This window comes from Hibiscus syriacus, unplaced genomic scaffold (assembly GCF_006381635.1).
Source record: "Hibiscus syriacus cultivar Baekdansim isolate YM2019G1 unplaced genomic scaffold, ASM638163v2 tig00110332_pilon, whole genome shotgun sequence".
Classification (NCBI taxonomy): domain Eukaryota; kingdom Viridiplantae; phylum Streptophyta; class Magnoliopsida; order Malvales; family Malvaceae; genus Hibiscus; species Hibiscus syriacus.
In genome coordinates this window covers 5,815,057-5,835,409 of record NW_024062688.1, presented here as the reverse complement: position 1 = coordinate 5,835,409, position 20,353 = coordinate 5,815,057, and the positions used below count along the sequence as shown (strand labels likewise).

At 34.7% G+C, this 20,353-nt stretch overlaps 1 non-coding gene and 2 pseudogenes across 1 annotated transcript; 1 reads left to right on the top strand and 2 right to left on the bottom strand.

Moving 5' to 3' along the window:
• Positions 1-6,751: 6,751 nt before the first annotated feature.
• Positions 6,752-8,575, top strand: LOC120119562 (annotated as a pseudogene).
• A 596-nt stretch (positions 8,576-9,171) lies between these two features.
• Positions 9,172-9,243, bottom strand: TRNAE-UUC. The gene has a single exon. It is a non-coding gene; the product is annotated as a tRNA-Glu (tRNA).
• A 7,739-nt stretch (positions 9,244-16,982) lies between these two features.
• On the bottom strand, positions 16,983-19,139 carry LOC120119559 (annotated as a pseudogene).
• Positions 19,140-20,353: the final 1,214 nt, after the last annotated feature.

Sequence of the window (20,353 nt, the reverse complement as noted above, 5' to 3'; positions counted from 1 at the left end):
TGTATTGGATGTAACACGTTCTCTCATTCTGAGAGATTTTGTCCCAAAAAGGGGTCAGGAAGCACAATGACTAGAGATATAGGTCCCAAATCTTTAAAGTCGAGGGGGGGTCGAAGGTGGGGGGTTTGGAAGTCGGGATAATTTAATTTAATTATTTAATAACTATTATTTCTATTTCTATTTTTTTTTAAAATAGATACCAAATGTTTAAGAAATTGACGTTTTTCCCGAAATATCACCGGTGACCAGTAGATTTATTGATCTAACACCGATCAGATTATATTTCCCGATCTAACACTCGTAGCAGTAAAGCGCGCGCCGTGACGCTATACGTTGATTTGGCACCACGTGGGGTATAGCGTGCCCCCTGAACCGCGCTATATCTGTGTATCTAGACAATTATATTTAGCGCAGACCCTGATCTGCCCTATACCATAATACCGCGGTACAGGTATCACGCCTTGTATGGCTATATATACCCTTCTCCTTCGGTTATATTCCTCACATATCTCCTCCCAACTTATAAATTAATTCAACAATTTCGTCAACGAGTCAATAATTTTGACAATATTCTCATATTTAGTTTAGAAGTTCGTGCGATTTTTCGTTATAAGGTAATTTTGTTACAATTTTTTTTATTATACTTATTATTTATTATGATTATTTGAAAAAAATATTATACTAATTATTTTCAATTAATTTTTATGTTTGTAAAATTGAAAAGCGAGAGTATACGTCGAAATAGTTTTACGGTGCAAGTAATATAATATAAAATTATATTATTTAAATTATTTACGTTGATGTGTAAAACTTTATTGTGTTATATTTTCGTTCATATATAATTTATTTAATCAGGTTTGTTTCAGTTTTTGTTTTGCATATATAATATTGCCGCACTTTTAAACTCAAAGAATGTCGCTACTTTCAGCTATTGTTTATTATGATAGTGAAATTCGAGAAGATGAAACCGGCGTTGTTTTCGTATCAAATGAGCGTGTTAAAATATCATTCAAGAGAAACATAACTCTTAAGGAGCTGATAACAAAGGTTTCGAGGAAGATTCATGTTGGAAGTAGTAGAAAAATGTCGTCGTTGCAGTACAAATTCCCAACATCATTGTTGTCATTAACTTATACAGCGTTCGAACTTTCGAACAATGATGATGTTGAAATGATGGTTGAAGCTCAAAGTAATTATTCAGACGCCGCTATTGAGATGTATGCACATTTTGTTAAAGTGCTTGCTGTTTGGGGTCAATCATTAAGCTCCCACTATGGGCTGGCTGAACAAGTTGATCAAGTTGACAGCCCGACTACAATAATGTGTAATGATTTTAATGCCATAATGGGGAGACATTCATCCACAACTCCTTACGATATGTACCGAGATGGGTCTACGAACAATCCGTATGGCAACATCACATCCAGATCAAGGGGAAGGCATTCATCTGCAAATTTCTTTGACCATATGGAGATGTGCAGTTTCCATTTGACACGATGGCTTCAAGCTCCAGGGGGAGGCATTCGACTGCGAGCGTTTTCGATCTCAATGTCGATATGTCTTCCAGTTCAAGGGGAAGGCGTGCAAATAGTATGTTCTTCGACCTAAATGTGGAGAGCATGGAGGAACCATCATCTCCACCAGAAGAACTGCTTCGTGAGCCTGGTGCGGATGATGCTGAGACTGGACTATTCATTCACCCCAAATCACCGCAATTCAACTCCGATGATGATGAAGTTCCAGGAAATGTGGCACAAACTGACCCTCCTGCACAAATGCATGAAGCTGATTATGGTGCAATGTACGGGCCAGAATTTGCGGATATGCCTTATCTCGGTGACTGTATATTACTCATTAATAAATAATGGTGATTTATCTTTAGGAATGTAGTTTTCAAGCAAATAAGAAGCAGTGATGACTATAAAAAATTACAATATCCGTAATTCTGTTCAGTCCAGAGTAAACCAATCGACGACCGAAAAATATGTATGCTACTGTGCCCGACGCGAAAACGGATGCAAATGGATGGTTCGCGTATCGAAAATAAAGAGGAAAAACAACATATGGGAACTAACAGTATACAACGGTCCTCACACATATTATGCTGGAGGGGTCAACCAAGATCATCCCAACTTGGACTCTGAAGTGATATGCCAAGCCATCATGCCCATGGTAAAAGCAAGCTCTCATATAACTGTTGCAGTGTTGATTTTAGCTATACAATCGCAGTATGGGTACACTGTCTCCTATAAAAAAGCTTGGTTGGCAAAACAAAATGCCATTGTCAAACTTCATGGCGAATGGGATGCATCTTACAACGAACTTCCAGGTTGGTTTAGGCTGGTGCGAAGGTTGAATCCTGGGACAATTGTGACTTCGAAATCTCCTATGCATACCATAATGATCGAGTTCTCCGCGATCGATGCCAATTCTATCGGGTTTTTTAGACTTACCCACAGTGCGTTAATGTTGTCAAATACTGCAAGCCTGTGGTCTAGATCGACGAGAATTTCTTGTATGGAAAATACAGGCAAGTTTTATTATTGGCAGTTGTCCAAGATGGAAATCACAACATTCTTTCAGTTGCTTTTGCTCTTGTCGAAGGAGAAGATACATATTTTTGGGCTATTTTCCTCCGAAATTTACGTGCACATGTTATCACGAGGGAAAAAATCTATCATTTCTGATCGCGGAGCTGAGATCAAAGCAGCAATGGAGTCTTTGGGTCCAATGTGGCAACCACCATTTGTCCAACATAGGTATTGTCTCCGACACATTGCTGCGAACTACCATGGAAGATACAAGAAGAATGATGAGCGTCAATTACTTGTGCGCATGGGTAAGTGAAACTGATGTAGTTTGTTTTCTTTCGATCCTTTTGATCAAGTTAGTAAGTTATACATTTTTTGATCAGGTTACGAACTTCTTCCTCGAATATTTGAATCAATGCTTCAATATTTGCTGGTGAAGAACGATGAAGGATACGATTACATTAGCCTCATCGATAAAGAAATATGGACGAACGCATATGATGGTGGATATCGATATGGACATATGACGACCAACTTGGCTGAGGCAATCAATTCAAACTTAAAGGGTGCACGTCACTTACCTGTAGCGGCTTTGGTAAAAACTACATATTTTCGTTTGGGGGTGCTTTTTGCAAAGCTCGGGGGACAAGCTCAAACCTGGATGCAAGGCGGTCATGTCTATCACCCTAGATTAGTTGCAGATCTACAGAAAAAAAATTGTTGCATCAAATGGAATGTCTGTAACAAGCTTCTCTAGAAGGCATGAAATGTTTCGTGTCACAGAGTTACCGCGACCTCTTCAAGGGATTGAAGCTGTGTCGTTAAGAGTAAATCTAAGGGACAGAACCATACTCTCATGTGATAGCAGCTTGCTCGCATACACGTCAAGACTATAACCATTTTGTAGATCCCGTATACCTATTATCTGAAGTTTTTAAGGTATACGAATTTGAGTTTCCCCCCATAGGTAATGACAAAGACCCTGATAAGGTTCAAGATTGGCTTCCGATTGCACCAAATCCGAGTTTATTGAGGGAGTGTAGTCATCCAAAATCCAATCGAATTCATTGCGATATGGATATTCGAGAAAGATCTAGACAAGACAGAAGATGTGGGCATTGTAGAAACCCAGGACACATTAGAAAAACATGTCAACTTCTGTTGTCATCAAGTAACAATTGATGAGGAAATGATGTATTTGTTTATCAAATAATAATTCTTGTACTTTAATTTGCATTTACTTCAAGTTAATGTCATTCGATAATCGATGATGAAGATTAAAAAACGAACACAATCATTATATTTTATTAAACTAATAACAATTTGGTATTTGAATATAATTTTAAATACAACAAACTTACAATAAGTATTAAATGGTAAATGATAACCAAATTACAATAACTAGTATTAAATTGTAATAAACAAAATGAACTGAAATACATTTAAAAAAAGTCCAACAAATTTAACAAAATAAAGCAAGTATTAAATGAGAAATAATAAAAAATTATAATTTAACAAAATAAAGTAAATATAAATATAAAAAAATCTATCGATGCCTGCGACGCGAATGTGTTCCGCAAGGCGGTGGCTGTCTGTCTCGAGAAGGATTTCTTCGTATCACTGGTTCTAACGCCTCGCTGTCATCATCATCACCACCATCGTCGTCGTCGTCCTGAGCAGGTACATTAGGTTGATGAGGAGCTGATGACGATGAAACACCTCCATATAATAAGGACCCTGGAGGTGTATGATTGACTATCCCACCGGCCTACGAAAACTGGGAAAACTCATAAAACCCAAACATCGCTGAGTGTGAAAACTGTACAGGAGATGTCTGTGTTGCGGCCATGGGTGATGAGGCTGAACCTGCCAAATATCTAGCATATGAACCCTAAGTCGGATCTGCAAACATAGACCCATAATAGCCTCTAGGATGGGTCATATGTGACGGTGGCGGCGGGGGGTCATAAAACCAAGTGAAGACGGCGGCATCATCTAGTAATGGAAAGGCGATGGTGGCATCATATATGGCTGCGGTGGCTGCTGTGAAGGTCCTGCTGGTGCAACTGAGGATGAACCGGAAGCACCTGTTCTCCGTTCACGAGTCGGGGGACGATGGTGCTGTGTCGGATCACGTCTCTGTCGACGTCGCGGAAAGGTCTTCCCTCGTGCATCCTCAGGAAGCAGAAACGGTTTCCCGTTACTGTTGAACCACTCATAATAACCTTCAGCAACACTTAAAAGGTCAAGTAAAATGGGCTCTCTACGGGGAAGGCGCCGATGTCGATCCTCCCACAACACGACCCACTCATGATGCCTCACCAGCCAATCTGTATCTGTTTTGTCGCGTCTATCTAAGCTATGTAACTCGTTCATATTGCACGGTGCATCCGAAATTGGTTGAAAACAACCAAATTGCAGGAGCACGCGATCAGTGGAGTGCCACTCGATGGCCGCATAACAGATCAGAAGGACCATCGCCATCCAAACATCTGATGGACCCCTCAACTCAAGTGAGATCACCGCTCTCACATCATCAGTAGAATATGACACTCATTCAAACTAAAACAAATAATATATAATTTTTATCAAAATAATAATATAATTATATAACTATAATCTAAAATCGATTTTTAAACATTAAAATTCATACCTGTGTGTCAGCCTTCTGATCGATTAGCACCCTAATTTTTTCTAAATCATCAGGTAGCTCTTGATGATTTTTCCTATCAGTAGACCACTTATTCAAGGAAAAAAATTTATTATACGATGTATAAAATTATTAATATGCAAAATCAGTTTTATAATTACCTCAGAAGTAGTGGAAATACGAATGAGTTCTTCACAACGATACATAAAAAGGACAATCGATACCATGCCGAAGACTGCAGGAGTAGGAGACATTCGCCGATAGAATTACGCCTGTAGTCAATGGCTCTACACATCTCCCTGTACAGCAAAGTCAAAACTGCCGAGCCCCAACTAAATGATCCGGCGAAACGAAAGTCGCTAAGATGTCGCAACCACATGCAGTGAACTAGGTTGCGCGATTTGTCCGGCATCAGCAACCCTCCTATCAACTGCAATATGCATGTCCGTGCATACATCTTAACCTCATCCTCAGAGGCGTCTGCGCTCAACTTCCGAAAATTGGCATCTAACCAATTTAACGGTATCCTACCTCCGATAAAACTTTCCGGGATACGTCCTAGATTTCCCCGACACAAAGTAGTCCAAGAACCGGAAGTTATTCCTGATATCACATCTCCATCCACCGAAAGCCCAAGGTGTATAGAAACATCCTCAAGCGTGATCGTGCACTCTCCGCACGGAAGATGGAATGTGTGGGTCTCCGGCCTCCACCGCTCTACTAAGGCAGAAATAAGGTTTGGTTCTATCTTACAGTGATCCTGATATCTACCTATGTAACCAAATCCAGCCTCTACTAAATACGGCAAGACACGGCTAGGTATCACTAACTTAAGATTCCTAATAAAAGGATCTAATATACGGTCATTCTCCTAAAAATAAATAATTACAAAAATTAATTCTTAATCTAATAATCATGCATTAAATAAATCAACAAATTATTACTAATAATTTAAATTAAATTAAAACGTTAAAATGTTACCGTATCAGCAAAATGTCGAGATATATGATTTCCATCTAAGCGAAGTAGACCGTCTTCCATTATATATCTGCAAAAAATTTATATTAGTAAAATATTAAATAAAGTAAAATACTTAAATAAATTAAATACATAATATTAAAAATATTATAAAATATACCTTAAACGAGAGAGTATTTGAGAGAATTTGATGTGATGAAAGTGACTGAGGATGAGGTATATATAGGGAAGGATGGGATGTGAAAGGCCATGTAATTAAAACTATAGCGTGCCCATGTACCGCGTTATACCCCATGTGTCAGATAAATAGGTATAACGCAGAACAGGTGACGCACTATAGCTACGTGTAACCCAGTTAGCGTATAGCGCGGTGCAGGTGGTGCGCTATACCTTACGTGGTGTCAAATCAGCATATAGCGCGGGTCAGGGGAGCATTTTACTGCTACGGATGTTAGATCGAGAAATATAATCTAATTAATATTAGATCAATAAATATACTGATCACCGGTGATATTTCAAAAAAAACGTCTGAGAAATTATCCAATTCTCTTTCAAAAACCCAACTTAAAAAGGAGGTCGGGTGTGGAACTCATATAAGAACCCTAAAAACCCTAATCTGCAGTTTTCCAACAGCACCGCTGCTCGATATCCTTCACGTAGCCATGGTATCTCACTGTTTCTCACAATCTAATCGCTTGATTCAAACATTTTTACACTTTATGTTAATCCATTATCTCATTTTCATTATGCTGTTTTTGTCTTTGACTAATTACGGAAGGCATCGGAGAAGAAATTATCAAATCCCATGAGGGAAATCAAAGTTCAGAAGCTCGTCCTCAACATCTCCGTCGGTGAGAGCGGTGATCGTCTCACCCGTGCTGCCAAGGTACCCTAAAACACATCCATTTTCGAATCCCCCAAATAATTTTACTTCAATGTTGATTTACCCTCTTTTTGCTTTCGTGTAGGTCTTGGAACAACTCAGTGGTCAAACCCCAGTTTTCTCCAAGGGTATATAAATTCTGTGTTTTAGTTTTTTTGGGTAAAAATATACTGTAAATCCTTGTACTTCAGTTAAGTTTGAGATTTAGTCCCTGTTCTTAATAAATGTAAATAAATATTAAATCTTCATACGTTTACATTTATAAAATGATAATGAAGCTAACAATTAAATCTTCATACGTTTACATTTATAAAATGATAATGAAGTTAACAATTAAATCTTCGTACTTGTTTAACTACACGGACTAAATCTTAAATTTTTCCAAAAGACGGGGACTAATGTACATTTTGACACTTTCTTTACGATTTTTTTGTTAATGAACATAAAATATTGGGTTGATGCAAACAACAAGGTATACTGTGAGCAGGGTTTCAAAAAACGGTCCGCGACCGTGATTTTGGCCGCGATATAGCGGTTTCGCCGCCGTCCGAGTTACCCGCGACGGCCGCAATCACGGTAAATCCGAAATAACCGAAAACGCGACCGCGACCACGATTTAAAACCCTGACTGTGAGATCATTTGGAATTAGGCGTAATGAGAAGATTGCTTGCTATGTTACGGTGAGGGGAGAGAAGGCTATGCAACTACTTGAGAGTGGATTGAAGGTTAAGGAATATGAGCTTTTGAGGAGGAACTTCAGTGATACTGGCTGTTTTGGATTCGGTATCCAAGAGCACATTGATCTTGGAATCAAGTGAGTTTATTTTTGGGTAATCGTAACCTTTATTATCAAATTTTGATGTATTCTAATTGATGTTTGTATGTCAATAATGCATTTTGGTTTCCCGTTTTAGTTTAAAGTTAAGAAGAATGATCATGATAGAACTATGTCCGGAACTTTTGCTAGCTTTAGGCTATTGATTTTCACTGAACTTCGTAATTAAAATACTATAACTTGAAATGGCAATGCACTTGCTTTTATGCTGCAATCCTTTTGTTTTGAGTTGGAAATTTTGACTATTTCAACTTTTGGGTTTGTGGGTTCATAATGGATGGTATTTCAAGTAATCTTCATTGTGGATGATATACTATAAGCATAAAGGAATCTTGTGGATATTGGTTCTCTTATTGCAATGGTACAAAGAAGTTTTATTGGTAGATTCATTCTACACTGAGTCACATTCAATATTGATGTTATGAACACCATAAAAGCATAAATTTACAACTATTGTTTTCTCTCTAGGTATGATCCTTCAACTGGTATCTATGGTATGGACTTCTACGTTGTTCTTGAATGAGCCGGGTACCGTGTGGGTCGTCGTCGTAGGTGCAAGTCACGTGTTGGCATTCAGCACAGGGTTACTAAGGAAGATGCTATGAAGTGGTTCCAAGTCAAATATGAAGGTGTCATCCTTAACAAGTCTCAAAACATTGGAGCTTAGGAGGAGTAGTTTATGATCCAAGTCAAGTTGTTTCGAGTTTTGGTAACTCGGTTTTGGATAGTTTGTGTTTGTTATTGTTTTCTTGAAGTGATTTGTGATTGACTTTACAAATCTTTACAACTTTTTTTTGTTGGTTTATTACATTATTAGTGTATCGTCTGAAATTTTGGTTTGGCTTGAAAATTGTCTGTCTTGATGGAATCGAATCAATCAATATTTGTTGCAATTGTTTGTCATGGTACCCATAACGACTATGACTGCAATGGATGGAAGTCGATAAGAAAAAGCGTTGACAACCTCAATTTAAAAACCGGCAGTGAGCTTACTTTCATGTCCTCATGATATCTGAAGTTCACTCACAAGTCAAAATATGCAATCCGGCATTGGCTAATTGTGCCAAATGTATCATTTCCTATTTGCTCATCAGCAGAATCCCAGTGAGCCCTGGGGCTTCTTCTTTACATGTGCATTTACAGCGCCTGAATGGAAACTTCATATTTACTTTGTTTTCCATATTAAAATGAATAACACAGTCCATAAATGTTCTTTTTAGACATTTTTTAGCCGTGGAGCTAGGCCATTGCAAGAGCTGAACAACAGCCAAAAGCAAAAGGGAATCCATTTAATTCCATTGCCGGGAATTGAACCCGGGTCTCCTGGGTGAAAGCCAGATATCCTAACCACTGGACGACAATGGATCGTCGTATTGTGGTTTATTATAAAGTATTATGTTCAATACAAAATTCAACATCTCATAGACAAGTAAGGCCACAACGGGCACATTTGTTTGCTTCTTGTTGAAATGAATCCAAAACAGAAAAAAGAGAACGTTTTGAGTTGAGAAACTAAACTGGTTTCAACACACAGATATATGGTTCATTTTCTTCCAATATTTTAACATCATTATCCATTCCTTTGTAAACATGCAGCAAAAGGTAATCATTTCCTAAAACTAGTAATACAGAACATCATTGACATCCCAATCTTAATTCTCTTGTAAAAATGCAATACTATAGTGTTCTGAACGTTAACCAAATCGATCTTTTGCACAAACTCCTACTCTTAGGCTCCCTCTCAAGAAGATTCTACAAAACCAAGGTTTTACGCATTTAGTTAGACAATCGGACTTTCGGATTAATGTCGTTCTTAGCTTAAACAGCAGCCTCCTTTCTTCGTCGCGGAGACATCATTGCCAACATCAATTTTCTAACAATTGTAGCTTCGAGGGGAAGTTTCCATGAAGTAGAGAGACTCTTTCCCGGCAAAGGACTTCCCGTCCTCGGTCGAGACAGCCACTAGGTGACGAAGATCTGATTTGTTGCCAATGAGCTTGACTACGATGTTGGGGTCAGTGTGATCCCTGAACTCTCTAAACCATCCTCGATGTTATTGAACGTGGAGCGTCGGGTGACATCGAAGCGCACCAATAGGGACTTGCTATAGCACGATACCTATCGCCTATCGGTTTGAAGAGAGAAGTTGAGAAAATAGCATAAAAACAAGCATAAGAAGTATGGAAAATATAGATTTCTAACGCTCATTTCAGTACAAAAGAACTGTGTTTGCAAGTACACAGAGAGCCCGTTGTCCCTAAAACATAGCGCTTCAGTGATGCGTTTGTTATAGTGTTTATTGTTTGGATTTACTATTTAAATTTGTTTTCTTTCTAATATGGTACCTGAATGTGCTATTTTTCAATGTTGTGTTTTCTCATATGATGCCATACTTACATTTGATCATTTTAATATGTGATGGTATCATATTTTATTACGTATTAAAATCTTATAAGTTATTGAAATATTATATTATTGTAAATATCGTATTAAAATATGAAAAGTTGTAAGCTCTCATTTTTAGTAGACGAGTTCCGAACATCATCGATATATTTTTCTAATATTCATTTTTTATCATGTTTTCTTATAAAAATATGATATTTGATTTCCATGTTTGATCGTGTATTTTCTTTAAGTTATTGAGAATATGTAAATATTAGACTGTCATTTACATTAACAAATAGCATATTGTTATATTTTATTTTTATTTGATTTGATTTATATATATATATATACACACACATATATAACATCTATAATAAATGTAAAACATATATAACAATATAATTTTAGTATGTACAGAAGTGAAGAAAACTCTTCACATTTACAAATTGATAAATAAAATCTTACTGGTTTATGGTATATTCATCTTCTTTTCTACCGGCAAGATGTTCCTTTTTGTGGTGGAAGTTTCAATCTAAGGGTGGGTATTTTTTCTTTTCTAAGGTCTAAAATAAATCTTGTCTTCTGCATAATTATTGATAATAGTGTGAAGCTCGTCAGAGAAGTCAATCGGCCATAACACTACATCGTTTAGACTAGCACGCGTACTTGAAAGATAATCAGCTGCTTTATTAACTTCGCGCCATGAATGTGTCACGCGATACATTGGAAACATAGCCAACAACTTCCGGTTTCTTCCATATACACCCTAAATATCCTGACGTCACTGATCCATCTGTATTTAGTTTTATCCACCCTAGTTCCGGTTTCTTCCATATACACCATTTAATTGGAGGTACAGTGATAGGAGAAACACAACCAGCCTCAGTAGCTACGAGTAACTTTCCAGCCTTCGAATTACACTTGCACAGAGTTGAATTTGAAGCATATAAAATTCCGGAGTTATTAGAACTTGAAACAGATTTCTTCGATACCCTTTTATTTAATTTAGGATCACAATGCAGGATTGTAGCCATCGATGGATTCTTAGGGATAAAGTGTTAATACTTGATGGAAAGAGGGTTTTTGTTCATACTCAGATGAATGAGTTAGAAACTGAATGAAAAGTGGTTCAATTTATAACAGAAGTAAAGGAGTTCAGGAAATGAACATATGTAATCCAATTTCAACTAGAATATAAAATTCGTATAAGGATTTCTAATTGAACTAGGAAACAAATACTAAATAAATAAAAATTATATTTATATTATAATAAAAAATAAGATTAAATTATCATTTATTTGGTGCAAGAATTTATAATTTAACTAGGAAAAGAAACGATTGAGCAAGCGTCGGAGAAGGCTTGTCCGCAGTGGGAACACTTCTCATTCATATGCGTCAACCCTCAGCGTTTCATGCAAAGATTTTGAGATTCATTAATAATAATGAAATACCCTCACTAGGGTTTATTCCAGCATGAATCGTAGATGAAGAAATAAAATTGATATGTGTTTTATTTAAGAAACTAATGGAGATGATTTCAGAAACAACAAGAAGAAGCTTGTGAATCAATGATGAGTTGGACAAATTGCTGAGGATATTGAGCGTAGATGATTTGCATGGTGAGAATTAATAGTGAAGTGAGTCCAGGTAATTAGAACGTGGACCTCGATTGAAGTGGAGGCCTAATAAGAGAATGTAAATGAATGGAATTTGATCGGAAGAAGTTGTTATTTCAGGTAATTATAATTTCCATTAGTTCAAGCGCGGGCGTGATAAAATTTCATACTGTAACTAAATCATCCGAGACGGATGAAATCGATACGAGTAAACTTCACAACTCACTTTTTGCATCATTAAACTCGTGTAAATTAGGCCCCGCAATTCATCCTCGCAGAGCAAGGTATCAATTTTTTTTTTCAAGAACCTTATACGTCCACCACAGCTATTTTGTCTAACGAAAACCAACATGTTCGTAGGCAAGACCTTCCATAGCCAAGCAACGAGCACATACAATCAGCAATCAACCCGACCACAACTCTCAAACTACTCCAATGCCATGAATCGAAGCAAAAGATGTTAAAAAATATTACATTAATCCGAGAATAATATAAAAATAATAATAATGATAATAATCATATCACCGTAAAAGAGCATAACAACAATCCGAGCCATACCTGATAAAAGAAACTACAAGATAAAAATATATAAAGAGAAAAATACTCCTTTTGTTTTGATTTTTTGATCGGAAACAGTTGAATATGACGCTAAACAATTTTCTTAAGATAGATTTCTAACCACTCATTTGGTGCTCGAATTCGTTGGTTGCATGTCTCCCAAAATACAACTAGATAATGAGCTACAATAACACAACTACATAAATCACTAACTATCCTTACCTTTGTCTATCATATGAAAACTAATAGAGAAAAACTTTTCTGATTTTTGAACATGTCAAAAAACTTATTAAAACTTGTAACATGTAAATAAAAGTTAATACAATATTTATAGGGATTTCTAATAGAGATTTATTCCAATCATATATCTTTTAATATTAAAATTTAAACAGATATAATATCTTTTAACTTGAAATATTTAAAAGACACCTTTACTATTCAAATTTAAATAAATATTATTTTCATTTTAAATATTAAAAAATATATAATTATCTTTAATATTTAAAGGTAAATAAATAATAAATACTTTTAATTTAACATATTAAAAGAGTAATTATCGGCTAATATTCAAATTAAAAATATTTTTTAATTTATAATAGTAAAAAAAAAATAAATTTCAAATTAAATATTAAATCCATCAATAAAATTAACTCTTTTTCCAACAAAAGACACAACTCCATCGTCATCTCAAAATCACTTCAACGATATTAATACATGCACGATGACTATAACATTGATCTAGTTCCATCGTCAACCACACAATACTTGAGCAAGAATCAAACTTGATAGAACCAAAACATATTAAACATAAAATTTAACCATGATATATTATACCAAATTATTAAAAATAAATATTATAACATTATACATTATACATGTGTGTCTATAATTATAGATTTTAATCGAACATAACTATCTCGACAATGAATTCATTTAATGACTCAAACAAGTTTGGAACCAAACTCTCTCACACAAATGAATCGAAACAACAGTGAATAAAGAAACTTCGTGACATCAACGATCAAAATAAAAAAGGCACACCTCATCAGGTTGGATAAAACACCAACAGGAGCCTGCTACAAATTTCATGAGCTTCTAATTGTGTCCAAAATCGGCTGATTTTGCTATGTCTGTAGATTATACCTGAAAGATAGAGATACATTTTCCCAATTTAAACTGCAAATATGCAAACAATTGTCATTTTCAATGTTATGATTATTATTAAACTAGCATATATGAATTTTTGTATCCACTGTCTACTTGCTTTGTTTTCTTTTAAATCAATAATAATCTACTTTCTTTGTGGAAAAATACTAATAAAGTTTATTATATAAAATCTTTATTTCAAACCTATCCCTATTTAGGCCATGTTTCTGGGCTGTGATTAAGGCTTAAGGCAACTGTCGAGGCCAGTTGGACCATTATCCTATATTACGGTAGCCTTGAAATTTCATATCTATTATTGAACCGAAAATGCCAATCAAATCTTGTCCCAATTGACAAGAGAGTTCTACAAGCTTTACATCCTCAAGTTTAGATCCAATAAAATATTATTTTTATCCAGACATAAGTTGTTTAATTATGGGTTGCCATACATTTACACTTACTGTAAAATTTTGAGTAAATAAAACATTTAATATCTAAACTATTAGTTTAGTCTATTTTAATACATAAACTTTTATTTTTTTTTCAAAATCATACCCAAAATTCAGTTTTTTTTTATTTTAGTAATTATATTCAAAATTTAACTTTAAGTTTTGATTTTTTGTTATTGAAAAGTTAGGTACTAAAATGGACCAAATTTGATAGTTCACGTACTAAATGCCTTAAGTTTTTAACGGTGGGGGGTACTAAAACGAAACAAAAACTAATCGGTATGTATGATTTTGAAAAAAATAGAAGTTTAAGTACTAAAACGAACCAAAATTGATAATTTAGGTACTAAAATGAATCAAAATTGATCATTTATACTAAATCGTAGTTTACCCTAAATTTTTTTATTTTACACATTTTAGGATCGTCGGATGAGAGAAAATCAAAGGCTGAAATTAACTCATTTTTTCCAATGAATATATTTTCATTTTCTACTGATAATCTCGTCCTTTAATTTTCTCTCATCCATTAATTATATAATCACAATAATTGATTAAATATTAATTTAATTGACACAATGTTTGTTTCGTTTTTCTCTCTCTTTTTAACCATATTTAGTCTCTTTTCTTCTTATTTTTGTGATCAACGGTGGCATCAATCTTGGTGCTTATCGCAAACCGTCAATATTCATTGCTTTTTCTTTGTTTTATTATAGTGCATCTTTATTTTTTTTGTTTTTTATTTGTAATAATTATGTCTTTATGGAGCATCTTCTTCTACATTTATGAAACTTTTTCCTGTCTTTATGGTATGTTTCGATTATTTGGTCGTTATTTTCGTTTATGTTTTTTCAGGGTTAGATTTGACATCGCTACGACTGATCAATATGGTGCTTCATTTGTTATCATATTGATATTTCATGCTCTGGACCCTCGTATCGGATTTTGATATGCGATTTGTGTTCTTGGATAGTATTTTCATGTCGTTCAATTCTAATTTTTAATTTGATGATAGTTTTTTAATAGTTTCATCCCTTTTGTGGTTCGTTTGTTGATTCGGTTAGATATGTTCATATCTATCTTTTATCAAAGTCTATTTAGTTAGTTTTTTAATATTTTCCTTGTATAATTATTGTGATCTTAAGTGGTTAATTTTCTCGTATTTAGAAAAGTATATTTATTAGATTGGTGAAAGCCTTTATTATAATTTAAATTTTTTAATTTCAAATAAAATTAGTGGTTTCTATTAAAAACAATTCAAGTAATTCATTACTATTACAATATATGAATTTGAACGTCTTAAACATCCGATCTTTTTATTATGTTATTAAAAACGACTAAAAATGATTAATATGAAAAGCAATCTTTATTAAGACTATATATTTTATTTGAATTCATTTGAATTGATCTTTCAATAAATATATTAAATTATAATTAATTTTATAATTATAATTCATGCCATTGGTTTGAACATAATTATAAAGAAGGATTTAAATTTTAATTAGTTCTATAACTATAATTACAATTTTTATTGCCTTTTGTAATTATAGAGCTAACAGTTCAACCAGAACAATATTATCCTAAAGAGATTTTGTAATGAAAACACATAATGATTTGTCGTTGTGATTTCGAAATAAACCATCAAAACTCTGTCCTACTTCTGACTTCTTCTATATACAATATTTAATTGGCGGTGTACTGATAAGAGTAACGCAGTCGATCGTTACATAGAAAATTTCAACCTTGAAATTACACTTACATAAAATTGAGTTCGAAGCTCATAAAATTGAAATAAAATGATATTTGATTGGAAATGAATAAAAATCTTTAAAGTTGTTGTAATTATAAGATATCAGTCATTGATGGATTCTTGGAGATAGATGATTAATATTTGATAAGAATGGAATTTTGAGTTATATTATAAAAACATGAATATGAGTTGCTATCTGAATGATAAATTTTTTTTTTTTAATTTATGGAAGAAAATTTTTAAAAAGGAAAACTAAATTCAAAGTTCGATTAGAGTATTGATTATCTAAAAGAAATATTGAATTTATGTGTGGTTTTTTTTATATCATTATTTACGCTGCACGCATGCCCATATTCGGCATTAATTAGCTTAATTGGATTGTGATTAGCCTTGTAGATTTAATGTTTTTTTTTTATATTTAATTAGTGAAAAAAATTAAAGGAAATGCATTGGTTAAAAAATTGATTTAAGATCTAAGTCTTGTAATATATTTAAGACAATTAGTTATATGGATATGATAGTTTTCATAAAATATAAGTAACTAAAATTCATCGTGAGAATATGAAATTAAATTTTATATATAACTCTTATCTAGTTCATATGACGGGTTTTAATCTTTTTATTATATTTTATAAAAATTTTCATGCGAATATAATAACTTTCTATATATATATAGTGGTAATTCCATAAAAATGGTGGTAAATGACTTAAATCAATTACCCAATTGCATTTCTCTAATTTTTTATTGCCTGTGATATTTCTAAATTACAAAAGGTTGAAATCCACATAATTATATTTAGTTTCAAGACTTTCGATTTTGTCCTCCGGTGCTGGATTGTTGGTCTCTGTTAAATGCAATAGTATGTTCACATGAATATGTCCTTCAACGTCAAACGCTGAACTTCCTTTAACATCAAAATTTAAACTTTTAATGGTTTTATTTTTTACAATCAAAATCAAATGATCTACTCCCAAAAAATTAAAAAACATAATAAAAATAGAAGAAAATAAGAAAGTCGAGGCTTCTCCGCATAGAATTTGTATTCTGAAATGGAAAAATCTACAAACTTCTGGTCTAAAAAAAATAAAATAAATTAGAACGCAAATTAAAAGGGCTAAAACAACACATTACAGTTAAGACCTCAATTTCTTCTATCCAGGGGGACTGTTTTAACAAAAGGTGGCAACCTACCCCTACCATTCCTCGGACTTCGGAGTTTAGATGCCGAAGAAGCCGAGTTCGCTGGCTCTCTCCTTCTCAAAGGTCTCAAAGTACTGATACATAATTGTTACGGCAAGCAAGATCCCAGTCCCTGAACCGATTGCTCCCATAAAATCGGCTAAGACGGTCAGTGCACCGATGCACATTCCGCCGAACGCAGCTGCAGTCGGCATGCATCGGTTCAGTTCTTTCTGCAAGTTTGAGTCTCTGTGTCCAGGCATCACCATTTGTTGTTCCTGCAGAGGAAAACACAGAACATGACATTTAAAATGGTACAGAGGAAAATAAAATCAATGAATATGCATCAACGTCATTCAATCACATATAGGCTAAAGCTCGGAGACTCATGGAATTCACAGAACACGATTGAATGAATCGGTGAATCAGTACTCCAAGAAGACTGAAAATGCAAATTTTTACTGATGACAATGTAATTGTTTACCTTGAGCTGCTTAGCGACATCCTTGGCTGAAGAACCGGAAACTTCGATCCAAGTTTTGGAAAACAAGGCACAAGCTGAAAGCATGAACACCAGATAAAACAAAGCATGGAAGGGATTTGCTGCCATGTCCGCCAAGCTGTGGTAAAAACCGGATAAAACCAGGCATCAACATAGGTTAAAAGAAAATAGCCAAAAAGGAAATAAAATCAAACATTTCATTCAGAAGAAGAGCACAGAACAATCCTAACCTTGCAGGGGCAGTAACGTAGTATGCTAGACCACCAACGGGAATAAACTGACCACCAGAGTATTCAGATTCTTTCCACTTGCCCAAAAGATTCACGAAGAAGTTACCACTGTACTTCCTGTAAAGCAACTGCAAAAAAAAATACAAAAAACAAAGCATTAAAGAAGCTCAAACATTAAGAGAAAAATGAAGCATCTTTCATAGAGTAAAAGGATACCTGGGAGATGAAATAAAGATTTGAAACAAGAGCTGATTGAAGGATGATAGGCATGTTGGAGGCGTAGAATAGCTTAATGGGATAGGATCCTTGTTGTCCACGAGCATTCTTCGATCTTACAGGCAAAACAACACGGAAACCTTGGAAGTAGATGACAATAAGGAAGATCAAAACTGTAGCAAGTTGGTAACATTTGGAAGATCCTGCCTATAGAAAGCCTCGCGAAGTGCACGAACTTTATCCGTCCTAGTAATCAATAGATGGAACATGGCAATGACAGCACCTTCGAATTCAGCCCCACGGCCACTGTTAATTGTTGTAGGGCTAAAGGCTTTCCAGATAATGTTTTCACTGCACAATTAAAATAGTAATTAGGATAGCCACTTGCAGGAATACATTCGAGTTGAGTTGAACATGGAAAACAAATATAATAACATACCAGATATTGGTAGCTATGAAAAGGGAGATCCCAGAACCCAAACCATATCCCTTCTGGAGAAGTTCATCAAGGCAGATAATGGATGATTCCGGCAAAGAAAAGTTGAATGATAATAAGAATAGCATTTCCAACCCCAAGCTGTCGGACACTGCCGTACATACCAGACAGTACATATGCCACTGCCTCACCGACAGCAATTAGGATGCCCAACAACTTTTGAGCCCCATTTCTGCAAAGCACGAATAAAACCATGAAATATTATAACATGCACATTGAAATAAAAAAGCGTATATAAAGGTATCGTATGACCTATCACAAGAAACTATCACCAAGCATAAATACTGCCTTGAAGTTATAGAATAGAAAGCAGCCATCAATTAACAAAAAAGACTATTAAAATGCCAAAATAGACTAGTGAAAAACACTTACAAAAGTGCACGATCCTCCCGAACGCTGTTGTCAACCTCGAGGATTTTTGAACCAGCCAAGAGTTGCATCACCAATCCGGATGTCACAATGGGGGTAATCCCAAGTTCCGTAACAGTTCCACGGTTGGATGCAAGAATGACACGCATCCAATAGAATGGATCAGCACCTGTTGTAGAATGTATTCCATAAAGTGGAAGCTGACTGCACACCAGAAAGATGAAGAGGGAGATCACAGTGTAGATGACCTTCTCTCTAAAAGGAACTTTTCTGTCAGCACTCTGAACCTCAGGCAGAAAAGACAGGAATGGTCTAACCAAATGCAGTACTCTGAACCCACCTCCCATATCGACAATTTGGAACTGAAGAACAACACAAATTCAGCAATTGTTTGTCAGCTAAGGAACTTACAAAAGTATATAATGCATTTAAGACACATGGACGAACAGATACTATCATTAATAAGGAGATAACAACTACACATATCATTGGTTGTTAAAATCAATAAAAAAGTTGAAACATTTTACCTAAATTCAGCAAATAATTAGAACAGGACATATAATAAATCATTCCTTAATTACTATCTGAGTTTTTATCAATCTCTAAATCTTCCATCCAATTCCGACACATAGAGAAACATGCAATAAACGCGAATTGAAGAAAAGAGTCGATGTTTTGAAGATTTTTTTTCAAGTCAAACGAATTTGTAAAAAAACTGATCTATATAGCAGACCTATCAATCAATCAGATCTAAAGATTAAAGTCAGCATCCAACATAAATTACCAATAGGCTGCAAATCAATTCAACCAATCTGATCTGAAAACGTGATTCCAAGTCTTTCACAGCATCATTAAAAACACGATCATTCCGGTCAAGCCAGATATACCACAGGAGCGAACCAAAAAGAAGATTCCAGTCTCTAACATCATACACAAAAGAAGCGTTTGTGAGGTTAATTACTAACCAACTATTAAAATCCATCGCAAGGAAATCATTTAACCGATCGGCACGAACAAAAGCAGACCAAATTGTCATAGTTCTCGGACAGCCGCGAAACTCGTGATTATCATCTTCAACATCCTTCTGACACACCGCACATTTATCATCAGTAGTGAAATGCCGAAAAACACGATACTCATTAGTCAATAAGAATCTACTCCCAGCCATCCATAGAAGGATCTTTATTCGTTGAAGACCAGGAAAGCTGTTGATCGTCTTCCATAATCCGGTATTATTTTCCACAGTTGGGCCACACCGGATTTTATAAGTCGATTTTACCGAAAATTGAAGATCAGGCCGAGCTTGCCATCCCACCACGTGAGACTTTGAACTTAAAGTATTCATATTCCAGTTTCATACAATTTTTAGAAAAATATTTATTAAAATATTTATTAAAAAACTTAATTCTACTTAACAAAAAAAAAACAAATGTAACAATGTATTTTTTAACTTAAAATTAAATCAATATATACATAATTTAATATACATCAATAAACTTCTACTTACATGAAGATCAAAAACCTTAAATGTAATTTCACCCTTACCCATAATCAAAATATGCACTACCTATAGGGATGGCA